Source organism: Schistocerca gregaria, chromosome 9 (assembly GCF_023897955.1).
Source record: "Schistocerca gregaria isolate iqSchGreg1 chromosome 9, iqSchGreg1.2, whole genome shotgun sequence".
In the NCBI taxonomy this organism is placed as follows: Eukaryota; Metazoa; Arthropoda; class Insecta; order Orthoptera; family Acrididae; genus Schistocerca; species Schistocerca gregaria.
In genome coordinates, this window is record NC_064928.1 from 235293675 (window position 1) to 235308633 (window position 14959).

Sequence of the window (14959 nt, forward strand, 5' to 3'; positions counted from 1 at the left end):
CGATCGTAGAGATGCTGGATGTAGTCCTGTGGAACGGCTTGCCATGCCATTTCCACCTGGCGCCTCAGTTGGACCAGCGTTCGTGCTGGACGTGCAGACCGCGTGAGACGACGCTTCATCCAGTCCCAAACATGCCCAATGGGGGACAGATCCGGAGATCTTGCTGGCCAGGGTAGTTGACTTACACCTTCTAGAGCACGTTGAGTGGCACGGGATACATGCGGACGTGCATTGTCCTGTTGGAACAGCAAGTTCCCTTGCCGGTCTAGGAAAGGTAGAACGATAGGTTCGATGACGGTTTGGATGTACCGTGCACTATTCAGTGTCCCCTCGACGATCACCAGAGGTGTACGGCCACTGTAGGAGATCGCTCCCCACACCATGATGCCGGGTGTTGGCCCTGTGTGCCTCGGTCGTATGCAGTCCTGATTGTGGCGCTCACCTGCACGGCGCCAAACACGCATACGACCACCATTGGCACCAAGGCAGAAGCGACTCTCATCGCTGAAGACGACACGTCTCCATTCGTCCCTCCATTCACGCCTGTCGCGACACCACTGCAGGAGGGCTGCACGATGTTGGGGCGTGAGCGGAAGACGGCCTAACGGTGTGCGGGACCGTAGCCCAGCTTCATGGAGACGGTTGCGAATGGTCCTCACCGATACCCCAGGAGCAACAGTGTCCCTAATTTGCTGGGAAGTGGCGGTGCGGTCCCCTACGGCACTGCGTAGGATCCTACGGTCTTGGCGTGCATCCGTGCGTCGCTGCGGTCCGGTCCCAGGTCGCCGGGCACGTGCACCTTCCGCCGACCACTGGCGACAACATCGATGTACTGTGGAGACCTCACGCCCCACGTGTTGAGCAATTCAGCGGTACGTCCACCCGGTCTCCCGCATGCCCACTATACGCCCTCGTTCAAAGTCCGTCAACTGCACATACGGTTCACGTCCACGCTGTCGCGGCATGCTACCAGTGTTAAAGACTGCGATGGAGCTCCGTATGCCACGGCAAACTGGCTGACACTGACGGCGGCCGTACACAAATGCTGTGCAGCTAGCGCCATTCGACGGCCAACACCGCGGTTCCTGGTGTGTCCGCTGTGCCCTGCGTGTGATCATTGCTTGTACAGCCCTCTCGCAGTGTCCGGAGCAAGTATGGTGGGTCTGACACACCGGTGTCAATGTGTTCTTTTTTACATTTCCAGGAGTGTACATCCCGCAAACGAAACAACTGATACGATCAGTTCTTGCTTATGCTGTTTTCGTATTTCGTGTAAAACTTTAAAAAAAGTATAACTCTTACAGGATTCGAACATGTGACCTACCAGTCTGCAGCCAAATGCTCTACCCGTTGCACCAGTGAACGCCTGACGAATGCACGGTTTGAGATGAGTGTCTTGTAGAAAGAAATCAGTATTAAGTTTTGCCAAAACAATTTTATTGTGTTTTTGGTTGAAGTTTATAACTGATAGTCGAAAATCTAGTTATGATATACGGACTTTTTTTTAGAAGTTCTGCAATTCCATAGTTTTGAGGTAATTTAATGATGTTGCAGCGAGCAGCGAATAAACGCACCAACTTTCACAGGGCTTCAATTATCACCGTTCACAAAATTCCTTTTTAGTGTTACTTAAAAGTTGTAAGTGCGTTTTCCATCACTAAACAGCTAAAATGTTTGCAGAAAAAGTATGTAAAAACCTTGCCATTTCGGCTAATGCTCCTATAACTCTCGTGTTCATCTTACTCCTATACTGTGATGTCACCAAAGCATCAGCCAGTAACAGAGAGTTTTCGATCGCATAACCAGATCCTGATATTTAATTGTTTTTAAGCTTTAATTACATAGAAATAACAGATTTTTGTGAGAACATTGACCGTAAATGGTATCTCAATTTTATAATCAACCAGAATGACAATCCTAACATTATCCCCCCCCCCTCCCATGAACCATGGACCTTGCCGTTGGTGGGGAGGCTTGCGTGCCTCAGCGATACAGATAGCCGTACCGTAGGTGCAACCACAACGGAGGGGTATCTGTTGAACGGACAGACAAACGTGTGGTTCCTGAAGAGGGGCAGCAGCCTTTTCAGTAGTTGCAAGGGCAACAGTCTGGATGATTGACTGATCTGGCCTTGTAACAATAACCAAAACGGCCTTGCAGTGCTGGTACTGCGAACGGATGAAAGCAAGGGGAAACTACGGTCGTAATTTTTCGCGAGGGCATGCTGATTTACTGTATGATTAAATGATGATGGCGTCCTCTTGGGTAAAATATTCCGGAGGTAAAATAGTCCCCCAATCGGATCTCTGGGCGGGGACTACTCAAGAGGATGTCGTTATCAAGAGGAAGAAAACTGGCGCTCTTGATCGGAGCGTGGAATGTTAGATACCTTAATCGGGCAGGTAGGTTAGAAAATTTAAAAAGGGAAATGGATAGGTTAAAGTTAGATATAGTGGGAATTAGTGAAGTTCGGTGGCAGGAGGAACAAGACTTTTGGTCAGGTGACTACAGGGCTATAAACACAAAATCAAATAGGGGCAATGCAGGAGTCGGTTTAATAATGAATAGGAAAATAGGAATGCGGGTGAGCTACTACAAACAGCATAGTGAACGCATTATTGTGGCCAAGATAGATACGAAGCCCACACCTACTACAGTAGTACAAGTTCATATGCCAACTAGATCTGAAGATGACGAAGAAATTGAATAAATGTATGATGAAATAAAAGAAATCATTCAGATAGTGAAGGGAGGCGAAAATTTAATAGTCATGGGTGACTGGAATTCGTCAGTAGGAAAAGGAGAGAAGGAAACATAGTAGGTGAATATGGATTGGGGCTAAGAAATGAAAGAGGAAGCTGCCTGGAAGAATTTTGCACAAAGCACGACTTAATCATAGCTAACACTTGGTTCAAGAATCGTAAAAGAAGGCTGTATACATGGAAGAAGCCTGGAGATACTGACAGGTTTCAGATACATCTACATCTACATCTACATGACTACTCTGCAATTCACATTTAAGTGCTTGGCAGAGGGTTCATCGAACCACAATTATACTATCTCTCTACTATTCCACTCCCGAACAGCGAGCGGGAAAAACTAACACCTAAACCTTTCTGTTCGAGCTCTGATTTCTCTTATTTTATTTTGATGATCATTCCTACCTATGTACGTTGGGCTCAACAAAATATTTTCGCATTCGGAAGAGAAAGTTGTTGACTGAAATTTTGTAAAAAGGTCTCGCCGCGACGAAAAACATCTATGCTGTTATGACTTCCATGCCAACTCGTGTATCATATCTGCCACAATCTCTCCCCTATAACGTGATAATACAAAACGAGCTGCCCTTTTTTGCACCCTTTCGATGTCCTCCGTCAATCCCACACCGCGCAGCACTATTCTAACAGAGGACGAACGAGTGTAGTGTAAGCTGTCTCTTTAGTGGACTTGTTGCATCTTCTAAGTGTCCTGCCAATGAAACGCAACCTTTCGCTCGCCTTCCCGACAATATTATCCATGTGGTCCTTCCAACTGAAGTTGTTCGTAATTTTAACACCCAGGTACTTAGTTGAATTGACAGCCTTGAGAAGTGTACTATTTATCGAGTAATCGAATTCCAACGGATTTCTCTTGGAACTCATGTGGATCATCTCACACTTTTCGTTATTTAGCGTCAACTGACACCTGACACACCATACAGCAATCTTTTCTAAATCGTTTTGCAACGGATACTGGTCTTCGGATGACCTTACTAGACGGTAAATTACAGCATCATCTGCGAACAATCTAAGAGAACTGCTCAGATTGTCACCCAGGTCATTTATATAGATCAGGAACAGTAGAGGTCCCAGGACGCTTCCCTGGGGAACACCTGATATCACTTCAGTTTTACTTGATGATTTGCCGTCTATTACTACGAACTGCGACCTTCCTGACAGGAAATCACGAATCCAGTCGCACAACTGAGACGATACCCCATAGCTCCGCAGCTTGATTAGAAGTCGCTTGTGAGGAACGGTGTCAAAAGCTTTGCGGAAATCTATAAATACGGAATCAACTTGAGATCCCCTGTCGATAGCGGCCATTACTTCGTGCGAATAAAGAGCTAGCTGCGTTGCACAAGAGCGATGTTTTCTGAAGCCATGCTGATTACGTATCAATAGATCGTTCCCTTCGAGGTGATTCATAATGTTTGAATACAGTATATGCTCCAAAACCCTACTGCAAACCGACGTCAATGATATAGGTCTGTAGTTAAATGAATTAATCCTACTACCCTTCTTGAACACTGGTGCGACCTGCGCAATTTTCCAATCTGTAGGTACAGATCTATCGGTGAGCGAGCGGTTGTATATGAGTGCTAAGTAGGGAGCTATAGTTTCAGCGTAATCTGAAAGGAACCTAATCGGTATACAATCTGGACCTGAAGACGTGCCCGTATCAAGCGATTTGAGTTGCTTCGCAACCCCTAAGGAATCTACTTCTAAGAAACTCATGCTAGCAGATGTTCGTGTTTCAAATTCTGGAATATTCCATTCGTCTTCCCTGCTGAAGGAATTTCGGAAAACTGCGTTCAATAACTCCGCTTTAGCGGCACAGTCGTCGATAACAGTACCATCGGCACTGCGCAGGGAAGGTATTGACTGCGTCTTGCCGCTTGTGTACTTTACATACGACCAGAATTTCTTCGGATTTTCTACCAAATTTCGAGACAATGTTTCGTTGTGGAACCTATTAAAGGCATCTCGCATCGAAGTACGTGCCAAATTTCGCGCGTCTGTAAATTTTAGCCCATCTTCGGGATTTCGCGTTCTTCTGAACTTCGCATGCTTTTTCCGTTGCCTCTGCAACAGCGTTCGGACCTTTTTTTGTGTACCACGGGGGATCCGTTCCATCTCTTACCAATTTATGAGGTATGAATCTCTCAATTGCTGTTGCTACTATATCTTTGAATTTGAGCCACATCTCGTCTACATTCGCATAGTCAGTTCGGAAGGAATGGAAATTGTCATTTAGGAAGGCTTCTAGTGACACTTTATCCGCCTTTTTTAAATAAAATTATTTTGCGTTTGTTTCTGACGGATTTGGAAGAAATGGTATTGAGCCTAGCTACAACGACCTTGTGATCACTAATCCCATATCAGTCATGATGCTCTCTATCAGCTCTGGATTGTTTGTGGCCAAGAGGTCAAGTGTGTTTTCGCAACCATTTACAATTCACGTGGGTTTGTGGACTAACTGCTCGAAATAATTTTCGGAGAAAGCATTTAGGACAATCTTGGAAGACGTTTTCTGCCTACCACCGGTTTTGAACAAGTATTTTTGCCAACATACCGAGGGTAGGTTGAAGTCCCCACCAACTATAACCGTAAGAGTGGGGTATTTATTTGTTACGAGACTCAAACTTTCTCTGAACTGTTCCGCAACTGTCTGGGGGTCGGTAGATGGAGCCAATTATTAACTTAATTCGGCTGTTAAGTATAACCTCCACCCATACCAATTCGCACGGAGTATCTACTTCGACTTCACTACAAGATAAACCACTACTGACAGACACAAACACTCCACCACCAATTCTGCCTAATCTATCTTTCCTGAACACCGTCTGAGACTTCGTAAAAATTTCTGCAGAACTTATTTCAGGCTTTAGCCAGCTTTGTGTACCTATAACGATATCAGCTTCTGTGCTTTCTATTAGCGCTTGAAGCTCAGGGACTTTTCCAGCGCAACTACAACAATTTACAACTATAATTCCGACTGTTCCTTGATCGAAGCACGTCCTGTAATTGCCAAGCACCCTTTGACATTACAGCCCATCCCGCACTTTCCCGAGGCCTTCTAACCTAAAAAACCGCCCAGTCCACGCCACACAGCCTCCGCTACCCGTGTAGCCGCCAGCTGAGTGCAGTGAACTCCTGAAATATTCAGCGGAACCCGAAACCACACCAGTCTATGGCGCAAGTCAAGGAATCTGCAGCCAATACGGTCGCAAAACCGTCTGAACCTCTGATTCAGATAGATTATATAATGGTAAGACAGAGATTTAGGAACCAGGTTTTAAATTGTAAGACATTTCCAGGGGCAGATGTGGACTCTGACCACAATCTATTGGTTATGACCTGTAGATTAAATCTGAAGAAACTGCAAAAAGGTGGGAATTTAAGGAGATGGGACCTGGATAAACTGAAAGAACCAGAGGTTGTACAGAGTTTCAGGGAGAGCATAAGGGAACAATCGACAGGAATGGGGGAAAGAAATACAGTAGAAGAAGAATGGGTAGCTTTGAGGGATAAAGTAGTGAAGGCAGCAGAGGATCAAGTAGGTAAAAACACGAGGGCTTGAATTTAATTGATGAAAGGAGAAAATATAAAAACGCAATAACTGAAGCAGGCAAAAAGGAATACAAACGTCTCAAAAATGAGATCGACAGGAGTGCAAAATGTCTAAGCATGGATGGTTAGATGACAAATGTAAGGATGTAGAGGCTTATCTCACTAGGGGTAAGATAAATACTGCCTACAGGAAACTTAAAGAGACCTTTCGAGATAAGAGGACCACTTGTATGAACATCAAGAGCTCAGATGGAAACCCAGTTCTAAGCAAAGAAGGGAAAGCAGAAAGGTGGAAGGAGTATATAGAGGGTCTATACAAGGCCGATGCACTTGACGACAATATTATGGAAATGGAAGAGGCTGTAGATGAAGATGAAATGAGATATATGATATTGCGTGAAAAGTTTGACAGAGCACTGAAAGACCTGAGTCGAAACAAGGCCCCCGAAGTAGACAACATTCCATTGGAACTACTGACGGCCTTGGGAGAGCCAGTCCTGACAAAACTCTACCATCTGGTGAGTAAGATGTATGAAACAGGTGAAATACCCTCAGACTTCAAGAAGAATATAATAACTCCAATCCCAAAGAAAGCAGGTGTTGACAGATGTGAAAATTACCAAACAATCAGTTTAATAAGCCACAGCTGCAAAATACTAACACGAATTCTTTACAGACGAATGGAAAAACTACTAGAAGCTAACCTCGGGAATATAAGTTTGGATTCCGTAGAAACACTGGAACACGTGAGGCAATTCTGACCCTACGACTTATCTTAGAAGCTAGATTAGGGAAGGGCAAACCTACGTTTCTAGCATTTGTAGACTTAGAAAAAGCTTTTGACAATGTAGACTGGAATACTCTCTTTCAAATTCTAAAGGTGGCAGGGGTAAAATACAGGGAGTGAAAGGCTATTTACAATTTGTACAGAAACCAGATGGCAGTTATAAGAGTTGAGGGACATGAAAGGGAAGCAGAGAAGCAGTGGTCGGGAAGGGAGTAAGACAGGGTTGTAGCCTCTCCCCGATGTTATTCAATCTGTATATTGAGCAAGCAGTAAAGGAAACAAAAGAAAAATTCGGAGTAGGTATTAAAATCCACGGAGAAGAAATAAAAACTCTGAGGTTTGGTGATGACATTGTAATTCTGTCAGAGGCAGCAAAGGACTTGGAAGAGCAGTTGAATGGAATGGGCAGTGTCTTGAAAGGAGGATATATGATGAACATCAACAAAAGCAAAACGAGGATAATGGAATGTAGATGAATTAAGTCGGGTGATGCCCAGGGAATTAGATTAGAAAATGAGACACTTAAAGTAGTAAAGGAGTTTTGCTATTTGGGGAGCAAAATAACTGATGATGATCAAAGGATATAAAATGTAGACTGGCAATGGCAAGGAAAAGCGTTTCTAAAGAAGAGAAATTTGTTAACATCGAGTATAGATTTAAGTGTCAGGAAGTCATTTCGGAAAGTATTTGGAGTGTAGCCATGTATGGAAGTGAAACATGGACGATAAATAGTTTAGACAAGAAGAGAATAGAAGCTTTCGAAATGTGGTGCTACAGAAGAATGCTGAAGATTAGATGGGTAGATCACATAACTAATGAGGAAGTATTGAATAGGATTGGGAAGAAGAGAACCTTGTGGCACAACTTGACCAGAAGAAGGGACCGGTTGGTAGGACATGTTATGAGGCATCAAGGGATCACCAATTTGGTATTGGAGGGCAGCGTGGAGGGTAAAAATCGTAGAGGGAGACGAAGAGATGAATACACTAAGCAGATTCAGAAGGATGTTGGTTGCAGTAGGTACTGGGAGATGAAGAAGCTTGTACAGTATAGAGTAGCATGGAGAGCAGCATCAAACCAGTCTCGAGACTGAAGACCGCAACAACAACAACAGTATTTTTAACAAATAGTCTATTCTACATGTCCTCTAATTTAAAGGGAATTGTATGTACCATACACACTTGCAGGCAGATAGAAAAGCTGATAAATAACGCAGATGTGCTACGCGACAGAAACTGGACAACAGACTAAAGCGATAACAAGAGATAAGATTAGATGCTGCGAATGTGAAAGGCGAGATTAGGTGTCAGTACAGTGTCTTCCTGGTATACAAGACGACTGAGGCTGTAGCGAAAAGTGAGTATCCATAGCATGCACACTATCCGTAATACTGGTAGTAAGAATTGCGCGCTTAACGGAGCAGTCTACATACTGAAGCAAGCGTAATAGTAACAGGTAAAAGAAAGCTTAATACGGCATGGATCGCCTTTCCTCACATTAGGATAAGTGGTTTACACTTGTGGGGACTTCTTTTGAGATAACACTAAGTTTACTTACTTTTCTTCTGTTTGTCTCGTTCGTATTTGAGGAATCCTTATAAACTGGCGGAGTTATTAACGACAAATGTGTGAAATTGCTTTCAAGATGGACAGCAAAGTGAGCCTTATAAATTGTCGAAGTTATTTAATCACAAAGAGGTGAAGTTGCTCTCAGGGTGGACAAAAAGTTGCAGCAGAGGGTGAAGCATAAGACTGGTACAAGGGAGAACCGGATAAGGAAAGCCGAAGTTCATGAAATGAAGTGTGTAGGGCAAACGGGGACAAATTGTAAAATAAATTTAGAAGAGAATAATAATAATAAACAGTAAACAAGTTGAGTGAGCGTCAGACGCAGCAAAAATGAAATGTATCACACTTTGTAAAGGAAGACTTGTTGCCCTCACTTTTAGGGGAAGTGAAGACTTTTTGTGGTTTGAGAGAGGAATGTGTCAACGAGTTAAACGAAAAGACGGAAGTGTCCTGGCTGAGCAGCAAACACAAACATACTCTACGTAGTAAAAAAAAAAAAAAAAAAAAAAAAAAAAAAAAAAAAAAAAAAAAAAAAAGGGTGTGTGAAATCTTATGGGGCTTAACTGCTAAGGTCATCAGTCCCTAAGCTTACACACTACTTAACCTAAATTAACCTAAGGACAAACACACACACCTATGCCCGAGGGAGGACTCGAACCTCAGCCGGGACCAGCCGCATAGTCCACGACTGCAGCGCCTAAGACCGCTCGGCTAATCCCGCGCGGGTGTAATTAGCAGCCTCAAATTTAATATTTCCTATTGGTTATTCTGTATGGATGCACAGTTGCAAAATAGGTACATTATTGGTTTTTAGAGTTTGCCAGAACTTGAGACATAACGTTCCAAGATTTTGCTGCGCACAGTTGCTTCGTTAGGGGCTGAAATACGTATGTCACAGGACAATACAGAATGAGGTATAGAAAAGTGACATGGAGAACAGAGATCCAGGGTGTATCTACACCTACATGGATACTCTGAAAATCACATTTAAGTGCGTGGCAGAGGGTTCATCGAACCACCTTCACAATTCTGTATTATTCCAATCTCGTAAAGTGCGCGGAAAGAACGAACACCAATATCTTTCCGTACGAGCTCTGATTTGCCTTATTTTATCGTGGTGATCGTTTCTACCTCTCTAGGTCGGTTTCAACAAAAAGCTTTAGCATTCGAAGGAGAAAATTGGCGACTGGAATTTCGTGAGAAGATTCCGTCGCAACAAAACGCGTTACTTTTAATGATGTCCAGCTCGAATCCTGTATCATTTCTGTGACACTCTCTCCCATGTTTCGCGATAATACAAAACGTGCTGCCCTTCTTTGAACTTTTTCGATGTACTCTGTCAGTCATATCTGGTAAGGATCCCACACCACACAGCAGTATTCTAAAGGAGGACGGACAAGCGTAGTGTAGGCAGTCTCCTTAGTAGATCTGTTACATTTTCTAAGTGTGCTGCGAATAAAAGGCAGTCCTTGGTTAGCCTTCCCCACAACATTTTTTGTGTGTTCCTTCCAATTGAAGTTGTTCGTAACTGTAATTCCTAGGTATTTATTTAAATTTACCGCTTTTAAATTAGACAGATTTATAGTGTAACCAAAGTTTAATGAATTCCTTTTAGCACTCATGTGGATGACCTCACACTTTTCGTTATTTAGGCTCAACTGCCAATTTTCACACCATTCAGATATCTTTTCTAAATCATTTTACAATTTGTTTTGATCTTCTGATGACTTTATTAGTCGATAAACGACAGCGTCACCTGCAAACAACCTAAGACGGCTGCTCAGATTGTCTCCCAAATCTTTTATATAGGTAAGGTACGAAAACGGCCTATAACATTACCTTGGGGAACGCCAGAAATCACTTCTGTTTACTCGATGACTTTCCGTCAGTTACTGCGAACTGTGACCTCTCTGACAAGAAATCACAAATCCAGTCAAATAACTGAGACGATATTCCTTCTATAAGCAAGCAATTTCACTGCAAGCCGTTTGTGTGGTACAGTGTCAAAAGCCTTCCGGAAATTCAGAAATACGGAATTGATCTGAAATCCCTTGTCAATAGCACTGAACACTTCATACGAATAAAGGGCTAATTTTGTTTCACCGGCACGATGTTTTCTAAACCCATGTTCAAAAGACAGTTTCCGTCGAGGTAATTCATAATATTTGAACACAGTATATATTCCAGAATCTTGCTGCATATCGCCGTTAACGATATGGGCCTGTAATTGAGTTGAATACTCCCACTACTTCTCTTGAATGTTGGTGTGACCTGTGCAACTTTCTAGTCTTTAGGTACGGATGTTTCATCGAGCGAACGATTGTATATGATTGTTAAGTATTGAGCTAATGCATCAGCATACTCCGAAAGGAACCTAATTGGTATACAGTCTGGACCAGACTGTAAAAAGAAACGCAACAGAGGAAAGGATATACAGTGCGTAACCTGACAGCAGCAGGCGTTGAAATTGTCGACCATTCATCTCTTGGCGCCTTTGGGCCCTGGTCAGCAAGTTGCTGAAGGCGAATCGAAGCTGGACTGTTGGAAATGCTACAATCTCATCTGAAATGTTCTGCCACAGTTCTTGCACACTACGAGGGTTGTTGCGATACACCTTAGACTTGAAGTTTCCCGCATAAGGTAATCGCATACTGCCTTACATAGTAGCGAAACATGTTATGGTACATGTACCACACAATCGGCAAATGGTATTTAACAGTCTCAGCACTGCTTCTTCCGTTACACAATGTTGTAAGTTTAATTCGAGAATAATTTCGAGATCTTAAAGTATTTTAGAAAAAAACATTTTGTCTATGGAGTGCGTGATTGATTCTTTTGTACATTTTTTTGTTTATTTATAGACACAATTGACATCACATGAACCTGTGTTCAGTGTATGCCACCTTTAGCATTTGAAGACGGTCATTGTATGACCGAAACCGGTTATGACTGTGTCAAAAACATGTGATTGTGTCTATAAATAAACGAGAAAAAATTCTTAAAGTATTATTTGCCGGACGACCGGAGTGATTCTGAGTGTTTTATTGATTACATCGCTAATGTCGGAACAGGAAAATATCCCCACCTGCTTTAGCACCCTATCTCCCGGAAACGAAAATAAATCTAAAAACGAAGCAAACACCAACTACGATGCAACCAACTAAATTAGGAGGAAATATGCCAATCTAAAAAAAAAAAAAAGGTTCTGTCCTCAATTGTGTTTGTATCGCCAGCCAAACATAGAATTCTGTACACTGGCGTTTTTTCAGAGAATTTGTTGGAGCTGTTTACAAAATACCCTGCTATTGGTCATCAAACTTTACAACAAATCAACAAATGCAGGTTGTTGCCCTCCACCTACCACGACTGTTCAAACACTGAATCTGGACATGCAGACAATTCGTAGGAATAGTGAACACCGAGACAAGTTTTTAATTCATCTTTGTATTGTATGGGATTCTCTTCCCCCTTTATCTTGCACGAGATCTTACTGAATACCTTTTCAGCTGCGTAGTTATCACTTCCCTGTACCTCGACAATGACACTAAGTCTACTTGAAAAAGGTCTTTGTGTCTTTTACTGATGGTGTAGTCAGAGTTTTGGTGAAACCTTGGAAGAGCAAATGCATTGAAAAGTGTATAAGATATAACAGCCCACAAAAAGGCTTCTGCAAGATGTTTGGTTATCTACTTTACACCACATTTTTCTTCTACTTCCTTGTATTAAATGAATGCTCTATTTTATGCGAACTACCCCAGAAGATAATTTTGTCAGACAAGGAGTGAGAATAAGCCAACATTCTTAAGTGCCCGCTGTGAGATGGCGTGTAAGAGCGAATCACACTGAACTTCTTTATTAGTGTTCTCCATTTTAACACTTTAAGGAATTTTACACAAAGGGTTTTAGCGTATGATCGTTAACGTTTACTTCCTGCGCTAGCAGGTAATTTTTGCCATCTGGGAATAACACGATACAAGTCTTTTGCAGGTTAAGATTTAAACTGTTCACTGTAAAGAAATGCTGTCATCTGAGATGTATCTGGTAAGACTTAATTTGCACTCGATTACAGCTTTTTAACCGCCCAGTAAAGGCATTAGGAAAGACATATGTAGGTTAGGAACAAAAGTGGGCACAGTACAGAACTTGTGGGACGTTGTACCTTATAGTTCACTAATCGAAAGCTAGTTTCATGCCTGTGATGCAACATGACAATGACTTCCTCTGCTCTCAGAGAGTATATACAGTACTGGCCATTAAAATTGATACAGACGCGAAATTTAACAGACAGGAAGAAGATGCTGTGATATGCAAATGATCAGCTTTTCACAGCAATCACACAAGGTTGGCGCCGGTGGCGACACCTACAACGTTCTGACATGAGGAAAGTTTCCAACTAATTTCTCATGCACAAACAGCAGTTGACTGCCGTTGCCTGATGAAACGTTGTTGAGATGCCTCGTGTAAGGAGGAGAAATGTGTACCATCACCTTTCCGACTTTGATAAAAGTCGGATTGTAGCCTGTCGCGATTGCGGTTTATCGTATCGCGTCATTGCTGCTCGCGTTGGTCGAGATCCAATGAGTGTTAGCCGAATATGGAATCGGTGGGTTCAGGAGGGTAATACGGAACGCCGTGCTGGATCCCAACGGCCTCGTACCACTAGCAGTCGAGATGATAGGCATCTTATCTGCATGGCTGTAACGGATCGTGCAGGCACGTCTCGATCCCTGAGTCAACAGATGGGGACGTTTGCAAGACAACAACCATCTGCACGAACAGTTCGACGACGTTTGCAGCAGCATGGAGTATGAGCTCGGAGACCATGGCTGCGGTTACCCTTGACGCTGCATCACAGACAGGAGCGCCTGCGGTGGTGTAGTCAACGACGAACCTGGATGCACGAATGGCAAAACGTCATTTTTGCGGATGAATCCAGGTTCTGTTTACAGCATAATGATGGTCGCATCCGTTTTTGGCGACATCGCGGTGAACGCACATTGGAAGCATGTATTCGTTATCGCCACACTCGCGTCTGACCCGGCGTGATGGTATTGGGTGCCATTGGTTACACGTCTCGGTCACCTCTTGTTCGCATAGACGGCACTTTGAGCAGTAGACGTTACATTTCAGATGTGTTACGACCAGAGGCTCTACCCATCATTCGATCCTTGAGAAACTCTAGATCTGAGCATTACAATGCACGACCACATGTTGCAGGTCCTGTACGGGCCTTTCTGGATACAGAAAGTGTTCGACTGCTGCCCTGGCCAGCACATTTTTCAGATCCCTCACCAATTGAAAACGTCAGGTCAATGGTGGCCGAGCAACTGGCTCGTCACTGTACGCCAGTCTCTACTCTTGCTGAACTGTGGTATCGTGTTGAAGCTGCATGGGCAACTGTACCTGCACACGCCATCCAAGCCCTGCTTGACTCAATGCCCAGGCGTATCAAGGCCGTTATTAAGGCCAGAGGCAGTTGTTCTGGGTACTGATTTCTGAGGATCTGTGCACCTAAATTGCGTGAAAATGTAATCACGTGTCAGTTCTAGTGTAATATGTTTGTCCAATGAATACCCGTTTATCATCTGCATTTCTTCTTGGTTTAGCCATTTTAATGGCCAGTAGTGTATTTCACATACAAGGAATATCATTAATGCCATAGCACTTAAGTCTGTAGTGTACTTAAATAAAGATTACTCGAATGCCTAGTGCCTGTTCTTTTGGACATGTTCGAAAGAAGAGACGTCACGCAGTGACATAACTGATACGCTTTGCTCGGCCGTGAATACACAACTTTCGACCGCCTGCAGGAATCTAAAACTAGCGTGTATGAAGGGCACGGAGGTGGACTGTGGATTAGCGGCTGGCGCTGGTGAGGGTCGTCCTACGAGCATGTCGAGGCAGTTCACGCAAGTGCCCGGTAAGCAGGCGATCCTGTGTTGAGATCCCGGTCCAGGACTCTTTCACTCGCGCCGCTGGTTCTGCCTGAAGCCCCGATGCAGCTGATACATCCAGTTCCTTCCCTTTCCCTTCCTTTCTCCCTTTCCACCATAAATTTAAAATATTAACTGAAGGATTTGGCGAGATCACAGACAATACTTTCTCTGGGGCAGAGGTATAGTTTTGCATCACCCCGCTTCCCACTGCAGACGTTGACTGTGCATATTACAGGCACAGTCCCTTTGAGTGTTCAGAGATGCCACTGAACCCGCCCAAAGATGTAAACAACCAAGCATGAGCAGCGCCTACTAGACGGAGGGGGTCCGACAGCC